Below are 9461 nucleotides of genomic sequence, written 5' to 3' on the forward strand. Positions count from 1 at the left end.
TGATAGTTTGATTCATGAAATAATATTTAATTAGATCATTCCAGGTGTTTGGTATGTAAAGTTTTTTATTTATGAAACGTATCCGTCTAGAAAAACATTATACAATGTGTATTTGTAATGTACCAGGTGTTTGGTACGTTACTTAATGTTACACTGACTCATATTGGTCGTTTGATTCATGAAATAATAATTAATTAGATCATTCCAGGCGTTTGGTACGTAAAGTTTTTTATTTTTGAAACGTATCCATCTAGAAAAATGTTATACAATGTGTATTTGTAATATACCAGGTGTTTGGTACGTTACTTAATGTTATACTGACTCACATTGATAGTTTGATTCATGAAATAATATTAAATTAGATCATTCCAGGCGTTTGGTATGTGTAGTTTTTTTATTTTTGAAACGTATCGATCTGGAAAAACGTTATACAATGCTTGTTTGTAATGTACTAGGAGTTTGGTACGTTACTTAATGTTACACTGACTCATATTGATCGTTTGATTCATGAAATAATATTAAATTACATCATTTTAGGCGTTTGGTACGTAAAGTTTTTTATTTTTGAAACATAAGAAGCTACCGAAGTGTTGGTGTGTTAATCCAAATGTACCAATTATTTGGTTTGTCTTTTATCATTAGTTAGACGATTAATGATCAATTGGTATTAAACTATCAACTAATAGGTACGTTAATTAGCGTTATATTGACATATTAATGCGATAAGTTTGTCAATTAGTCCACCACCTTTTTTTCTCAAAATCTGCAGGTTTACGTCGAACACTTCTGGAGTGGATGAATAAGCACAGTTCTTGAATAATTGGACCATTGTCTTACGAAACTTTTTCCCAAAGCCAATAGGATATGTTTTCTTAATATTCTTTTGTATGTGGTAAATACAAAATCCATGTGGAGAAGTAGGGAAAACATTTGCCACAGATTGAAGCAATCCTTTGTGCCGGCCCGATATGAATGTAATGGTACGTTCATCTTCAGATAATACGGCAGATAAGTTCATCAAAAACCAAGTTCAATTAGCCTCATCTTCAGCATCAACCAAAGCAAATGCAAGAGGGAAAAAACCTATACAAATGAAAAATATAACAGAATTAATACAGCATGATGTTAATTAACATACAAAAATATATAAACATCTTTACATGCATACCTTGGTTACCATGTTTCCCTGTCGCACCAAGCAAAGTGCCTTTGTACTTTGTTTTCACAAACGTACCATCCAAAAATAGTAAGGGTCTACAATAATTAAACCCTTCAATAGAACCTCTAAAAGCAATAAATAGACGACGAAAGTGGGAGGTGTTTGGATCGCACTCCAACACACAATGGGATCAGGATTACTTTTGCGGATCTCTTCAACATACCAACCTAACTTTTGGTAAGATAAAACGTCATCACCATGAATCATTGTCATCGCCATCTCTTTTCCGTACCATGCATTGTAATAGGAAACATCCAAACCATAATTCTTTTTGAAATCATCAACTATCTGAATTGGTTTAATGTGTGGATTGGACCGAATTTGCTCAACCAGTATGGAACACACAATCTTTGAGGTCATCATCCCACTTTTACGTTCTCGAATGCAACCGATGCATGTGTGCTGATTATTTAATGTCCAGATAACAAAATGGCCATTAGCACTGCATATAGATGCATGAACACGCCACAGACAACCTTCAATATCTTTCTTAATGCAAGAAGCTGTTATCCTTTTATGCTCATTTGCGACATACTCAAATTCAAAACCCATCTCAACAACATACTTGCATAGTTTAAGCCTAAACTCATCCGCTCCATCCTCATAATCCTGACCAACATGACTAATATAGCTTTTCCAAGGATGCGATAAATACATCTTAGCAGTAGGTGTTCTAAATTTCCCCAAAAACTCATTCCCATCGGTGTGCATTACACCTTCAGCCAAAAATGGTTATGTAATACGAATATCTTGACTAGCATTGCCAATTTCATTTGATTCTTTTAAGCTCACCAATCTATCAACAAAATATGCGTTCTCCTTCGTTACAGACATTTGCAATACACGCACATCCATGTCACATTCCAAAAGACAACATGCACATCCATTCATAGCATATGTAAGGTTAAATGAACCAACTACCAAACCACTGAACCTTGAGCTAACCTGGTTGCACAACTCAGAAAATGAAGTGTGCTAAAAAATGGGAATAGAAGCAATAATAACATTATGGGTACATCTCCCAACAATAGCTCCTTACATGAAGTCCTACATACAAAAATAAATTGGAAAATTGAGCTATACACACCAGATTACCAATGCAAAATGGAAACTTATATATCGATCGATGCTGAAAACTAATTGGACCAGGGAATTCCTATTTAGCCAAGTAGCAGAGAAGAAAAGCAAAAAACAACCTATTCTACAACAACTTATTTACACCAAAGAAGATATATTACTGTCCTCTCCATTGTTATTAATTGCTTAATTTTTCTCTCGTTTATTTTGTTAAAAATTGGTGTAAAACAAGCCTTTCATAAGCCTTACACGCCCAAGCAAAATACATGCAGCACCAATGTTTACTGGGGCATTTCATCGAACATGTGTTGGGCAACTTTCAAATCTTCAAAAACTCAACACAACTCCTCAGTGTGCATCTTATAACTTATCAATATAAATGAACTACTAGTATTTAAGCATAAACCAGAAGAAATACAAGCAAACAGAGCATTAAGCAACAAACGCACAACAAAATAATCAATCCCAATCCCTTTTTGAACCCAGACTAAAGTCGATGAAACTGCAACTTTATGATAATTATCTAAAAACCTTCTGTACGTACCATAGACAACAAGGTCGACATTGTAGAGAATCTCGATAAAACCTTCTAAACGTAACAGCCTCAAGCATCTGAGAATAGAGAATACGTCTAATTATTTCACATGATATCAATATAAAATAGCGAAAATAACCACTAATTGAAATGGATAAGTCCATTCAAAATTCAACAATGAGGATCACAAAATTCAAACATGGAAGAAGAATTCTGGAAACACAATCCTGCGGCACATCCTACAAAAAAGGCCACGTACAGAAATAGGGTTTAGGAATATATCAGGCCAAAAGGATATATATGGAATTTAATAATTAACATTTTAAATTATAAAAAACATGTAATTTAAATAAAAATATAAAAATGCTGACATGATTATAGTTTAGGCATCCTAATCAAATTTTAAAATAGAACCAATGTTTGATCTAAAGAGTACTTGAAAAGTAAGGGGGATTCTAATTTTCCCAAAAAATAAACAAAAAGTTCGCACTACAGCACAGGAAAACCAAAGAAAAAATCGGTTTCTAATATTACTTGCTTCAGAATTTTGAATTAGTTACTGGTAAGTTGAAATTATATTTTTATAATTTTTTGCCCTTACATTGTTCAAAAAGTTATTAAATTTTGAAGTTTCTTTAACAATGAGTTATATGTTTTTTTGCATAAAATATGATTTTTTTTTTCTTTTCATAATATAGAATATGAATTTTGTTGTTCCATAAAATACAAGTTTATGATTTTTTCTACACGATTAAAAAGTTGAGAGATTTTGTTCCCTTTGGTTTCTATGGAGTACACTTAAAAACCTGGCTGGGCTACTGGTATCATCTCTTTAATAGAGATCAGTCTATTGATACAACTGTATCTCACCTTAATTTGTGATATGAAAATTTTGAGAGAAGTAACAATTTTGCAAAGAAAACATAAAAAAAGCAAGTAATACACATAGGTGAGTTTGACAAAAACCAACGTGGTACGAAGAATGGCCCATTTATGGTATATATAAATTATTATTTTTTGTCATCAAATTTGACTTGCAATGCAGGAATGGCAATGGGTTTATCCCGAAGACCACATACACAATTATATTGTTAATTGCTTTTTTTATGATTGTTTTATTAATAGTGAATATTATTTTTAAATAATTGTAAATTTGTATTTGTTTTTAATGTACCTAGGAATCAATCATATATATCAGATGAAATTGGTGCATGAGTGGGTTGCACAATTTTTACCTCTAATGTATAAAGTGAATGAAGGAGATATGAGTAAATATCAGCGAATGAAATTGAACACAACATTGTGCATGGCAGCAGAACGAGGGCATGTGGAGTATATTACTCATTTTCTTAGAAATTCCTCATATCCTGTAAATTTAGTTAAGAACGAAAAGGACCAGAACTTGTTGCAAATTGCCGTTGAATGCCATCATCACAAAGTTTATAATCTTATACATGTCTCCGATCAGTTGCGCAAAAAAGAAAATATACCTGGCCTCGGTCATTCAGATGAAATACAAGCAAGAGTGAGGACGAGAGATCAATTTGGTAATAATTTGCTACATACAGTAGCAAGTATTACCCCATTGTCACAAATTGATCACATTCAAGGTGCAGCTTTGCAAATGCAGAGAGAACTACAATGGTTTAAGGTGATTATTTATCTACCTATCTATATAGCTTATAATTATAAAATATTTTGCCTACATGTTGTTTATATGCTGTTATTCTAATCTCATTTTCTCCCATTCCACAGATTTATGTTACTTTATTTATTCAATTTCAAAGAAAAAAAAATACTGAAATTATTCTCTTTAAAAATAAAAATAAAAAGTTTGTCAACATGCACAAGCATAATAGAAAAAAAAATGAAACGAAAAGGAAAAAAATATTATGGTTTAACTACGTACTATATTATGATTCTACGTGATTAACTAATGATTTTGGGTTATGTGGTGTCTCAAACGACAAAGGTTCAAGGATTTATATGAAGAGACAAGATTTAAGAGTCTCATCCATGAATAATTTTGTTGCCAAAAATGCAGGAAGTGGAGAGTGTCACATCCTGGCCTGGGCCCCCATCACATTTCGGCCTTGACTCCTCCGCAACACGATATTATCCGCTTTGGACCCTAACCATGCCCTCACGGTTTTGTTTTTAGGAACTCACACGAGAACTTCCCAGTGGATCACCCATCCTTGGATTGCTCTCGTTGCGAACTCGCTTAACTTTGGAGTTTTGATGGAACCCAAAGCAAGTAAGCTCCCAAAAGGCCTCGTGCTAGGTAGAGATGAGAATATACATATAAGGCTTACAAGATCCTTACCCCTGGGCGATGTGGGATCTTACAATCCACCCCCCTTAGGGGCCCGACGTCCTCGTCGGCACATTTCCGGCCAGGGATTGGCTCTGATACCAAATTGTCACATACCGGCCCAGGCCCCCACCCCATCATATCCCGGGCTCGACTCTATCGCAGCACGATATTGTCTGCTTTGAGCCCCGACCACACCCTCACGGTTTTATTTCTGGGAACTCACTCAAGCATAATTTCCCAGTAGGTCACCCATCTTGGGAATGCTCTGGCCCCTTTCTCGCTGAACTTTGGAGTTCCTATGGAATCCGAAGCCAGTGAGCTCCTAAAAGGCTTCGTGTTAGATAGAAATGAGAAAATACATATAAGGCGAGTCAATCTGTAAATGAAGACAAGAAGACACCACGAAAAGTATTTACGGAGAATCACAAAGAATTGGGGCAAGAGGATAGTCAATGAAGAAAACAACAACTTCTTGTACAGTTGTAGGTGCCCTTATTGTCACCATAATGTTTGATGTGGTATTCACAGGTCCCGATGAAAATGATGAAAATACAAGTCATCATACATTCTTAACTAATAATGCACTCACAACTTTTATAGTTTCAGATGCAATCTCACTATTTTCTTCAACAATTTCGGTTATCATGTTTTTGGACATTCTTACGTCATGTTATTTTGAAGATGATTTCTACAAATCCTTGCCTACAAAAATGATAATAGGCCGTTTCACCCTCTTTTTATCCATTGCCACCATGATGATTGTCTTTTCTTCTGGTCTTTACATTATGCTTGAGGGGAAATTAACAATTGTTATTCCAAGCATTTTGCTTGCCAGTGTTCCAGTTACCTCGTTCATATTGATGCAATTTCCATTGTTTGCTGAGTTATTCATTACTACTTTTGGACCAAGAATATTTGACAGGAAGCAGAAAAATTAGTTTTGAGTTCCTATGTTATCTTTAGTTAGGTTTGAATTTGCTACTTTTTAAGAAACTTGTAAAGAGAAGCCAATGTATGCATTTTATATTTGATAATTACGTATTCGCTTTCAATTCTAAAAGCAAATTCGATCTTCAATTTATATTTTTGAGTTTTCTTTTTAGGTGGATTTGTATTTTGAGTTAGTTACTAAAACAGGCTCTCTATATAGGCTCTATGTTTTGGTCAATAAAATGAATTTGTTTGTACCATACTTGACCAATCCCGAAACTACTGAGCACCGGTCAACGTTATACCGTCAAAGACCCAGAAGAGCTTCCCTTCAACCAGGAGGCCAATCACAATGCGACACGTGTCGACATCAGAAGCCAATCACAGCTCGACACGTGTCAACATCAGAAGCCAATCACAACACGACACGTGTCAATGTTAGAACAAAACTAGAAACTCTCTTCTATAAATAGGGATCATTCTCCCACAATAATCTCTAATGTCATTTTGTACTAAACTATTCACTAGAACTCACAAAATGAGAGCTTGAACCTATGTATTTGTGTAAACCCTTCACAATTAATGAGAACTCCTCTACTCCGTGGACGTAGCCGATCTGGGTGAACCACGTACATCTTGTGTTTGCTTCCCTGTCCCTATTCATTTACGTACTTATCTTCACTAGTGATCGAAGCAACCAAGCGAAGGTCACAAACCTGACACTTTCTGTTGTACCAAAGTCCTCGCTGATTTTGTGCATCAACATTTGGCGCCGTCTGTGGGAAAGACACTTACTCCCACTCTCTTCAGCTTTGTTAAGCTGGTTTCCACCGCTCGTACACTTTCTTTTGGCCAAACATCTTTCTCCAACATGGGGAGCGAAAGAAGCCATAGCACACAGAATGACACCCTCATTGGACCTAGTATGAAGCAACGAAAGTAGGAAGGAAATAGAGTTACTCTTCAAGCTAAAGTCGATGAGTTAGAAGCTCAGAACAACAAGATAGTGATGAGGAACGAGGTCCTCCAGGAGCAGTATGAAAAACTTTTTGAGATGCTTCACAAGGCTAGGCATGCTCAAGCACACAAGCTCGTCGCCCCTGCTGAGGTCAACAATCATCTGACTGCCCCCCAACACGAAGGGTCACCGATATCCAACACGGACATCCCTGATAGGGATCGAGCTACACATTAATATGATAATCAACATGAGACTTCTCTCAACCCAGCTGCTTCAACCCGAAGCAGAAGGAGTAGAGGAAAGCACCTCCTCACAAAAGGAGTGGAAGGATCAAAAGCCGTCTATCGCGATTGTCGAGACTTCCTAAAGCAACGTTGAGAGAATCCCATCCACATAAGCTCGAAGATCAATGACCCAAGAGATTCTGAAAGACTCGGTCCTCTCCCACGACCCAGGCCAGCAGTTAATCTAGGGAATGGGCAACAAGTCCCAGAAGAACATGAAGGTACAGGGGACTCGGAAATGTTCCGACATACTCACTCTAGGAGTCAGTGTGACGAGTCCAAGGAAAAATCATGCTATCTTGATCAAACTTTCCTACTTCCAAGAGGCGATGGGGACTTACGGAAGAAAACTTCAGTGATGCACAACTCCACTCAGGACCCCCTCGTCCTACAGCTCCTGGATGAAGTAAACAAGTTGAAGGCTGAACGTCAAGCCGAGATACCTGACTGGAACCAACCCAGGCCTGGCCCCCTCACAAGAAGGATCATCAACACCCCCCTCCAAGCGAAGACAAAGCAGAAGCTTGACTTACAACTCTATACTGGAAGGGAAGACCCGATTGAACACCTTAACCTCTTTGAGTCCACCATGGTATATCGGAGACACACCGACGAAGAACGGTGCCTCCTTTTCCCCTCCACCCTCTCTGGCGGAGCTTTAAACTGGTATTGCCGTCTTCCACCTGAGACAGTAGACTCATTTGAAGAGTTGAGGAAGCTGTTTGTCTCTCAACATATCTTCCAGACCGATCGTTTGCATTCTGCAGATGACTTGTACACTATTCGCCAGAAGCCGGACGAGTCATTACGAAAGTATGCTGGCCGCTTCAGCCATGAGTATTCCCGCTGCGCTGAGGCAGATGACAAGACCGCCTTCAAGGCCTTCACGGCAGGCTTACGTGACTGTTTCTTCAAGTACATGATCAATGCCAACACTTGGAAGACTTACTCTGAGGTGATGGCACAAGCTTACAACCATGCCTCTGCCGAGGCAAGGACATATCAAGGGAAACCCCCTATAGTCACCCCTTATCAGCAAGTAGGGAGTGGAAGACAGATCCAACCGAATGAAAAGACCTCAACCTTCCAAACGGAAGCAGCACACCCCCCAGCCTCATTTAATGCTTCGCCAAGTCAGCAGACATATCAATCCCAGGGCAAAGGGAAAGATTTCCATCCTCACCAATCTCCTTTTAATAAAAAGAATAAGGGGCACTATCGGGATAACTCAGGATATCGTCACAATAACGCCCGTCCCCAGGCAGTCAATGCAGTGGGCCAATCACATGTCAAGACAGGCCCTACCTCGAGGTATGAGACATACACACCTTTGAACGCTACATGCGCGGCCATCTACCCCAGTATAGCTCATCTGATACCAAAGCCAAAGCCAAGACAGCCAGATTACAAGTCCATGAAAAACACGGGCATGTTTTGCTGCTATCATGAGTATAATGGCCATAATGGCGAGAAGTGCGTCATCCTCCGTGATCATATTGAAGTTTTGGCACGTGAAGGAAAAATTGATCAGTTCCTCCTTCACCCTCCAAGGGATAACCGTAACCAACGCCAGGTGAATGTGATATATTCTATAAGTGGCGGCACACCTATGTCTGCATCTTCCAATAGGGCCATGAAAAACAGTGAACGAACTTTGAGACCTGGCCATCAAGTGTTTCACGTGGAAGACATCAGGGGAGGCAAGTATCAAAAGCCTAACTGGGATCCAATATGTTTCTACCCTGAGGAAGAAAGAGGTATCATCTACCCTCACAACGACCCGCTGATCGTGGAGGCTCACATAGCAAATTTTGATGTGAAACGAATCCTGATAGACACAGGTGCTTCAGTCAATATCATGTTTGCTGAAGCTTTCAAAGCACTTAATGTAGCTGAACACTTGCTCGATCGCCCGATTTCTCCTCTGATAAGCTTTTCTGGCGATATCGTGCAACCTTTAGGGAGTATACACTTACCCCTCACCATTGGTACAGGCCCCTACACAGCTACTATTACCACTAACTTCCTAGTGGTCAATTGCCCGACGGCATACAATATCATCTTTGGGCGCACAAGCATCAATGATCTTAAGGCCATGGTATCCACACATATGTTGTTGATGAAGTTTCCAACCCCTT

At 38.4% G+C, this 9461-nt stretch overlaps 2 pseudogenes; one reads left to right on the forward strand and one right to left on the reverse strand.

Annotated features, from left to right (window-relative positions):
* Positions 1–691: 691 nt before the first annotated feature.
* On the reverse strand, positions 692–3220 carry LOC126610769 (uncharacterized; annotated as a pseudogene).
* A 433-nt stretch (positions 3221–3653) lies between these two features.
* On the forward strand, positions 3654–6086 carry LOC126610770 (uncharacterized; annotated as a pseudogene).
* The last annotated feature ends 3375 nt before the right edge of the window (positions 6087–9461 follow it).

This window comes from Malus sylvestris, chromosome 17 (assembly GCF_916048215.2).
Source record: "Malus sylvestris chromosome 17, drMalSylv7.2, whole genome shotgun sequence".
In the NCBI taxonomy this organism is placed as follows: Eukaryota; Viridiplantae; Streptophyta; class Magnoliopsida; order Rosales; family Rosaceae; genus Malus; species Malus sylvestris.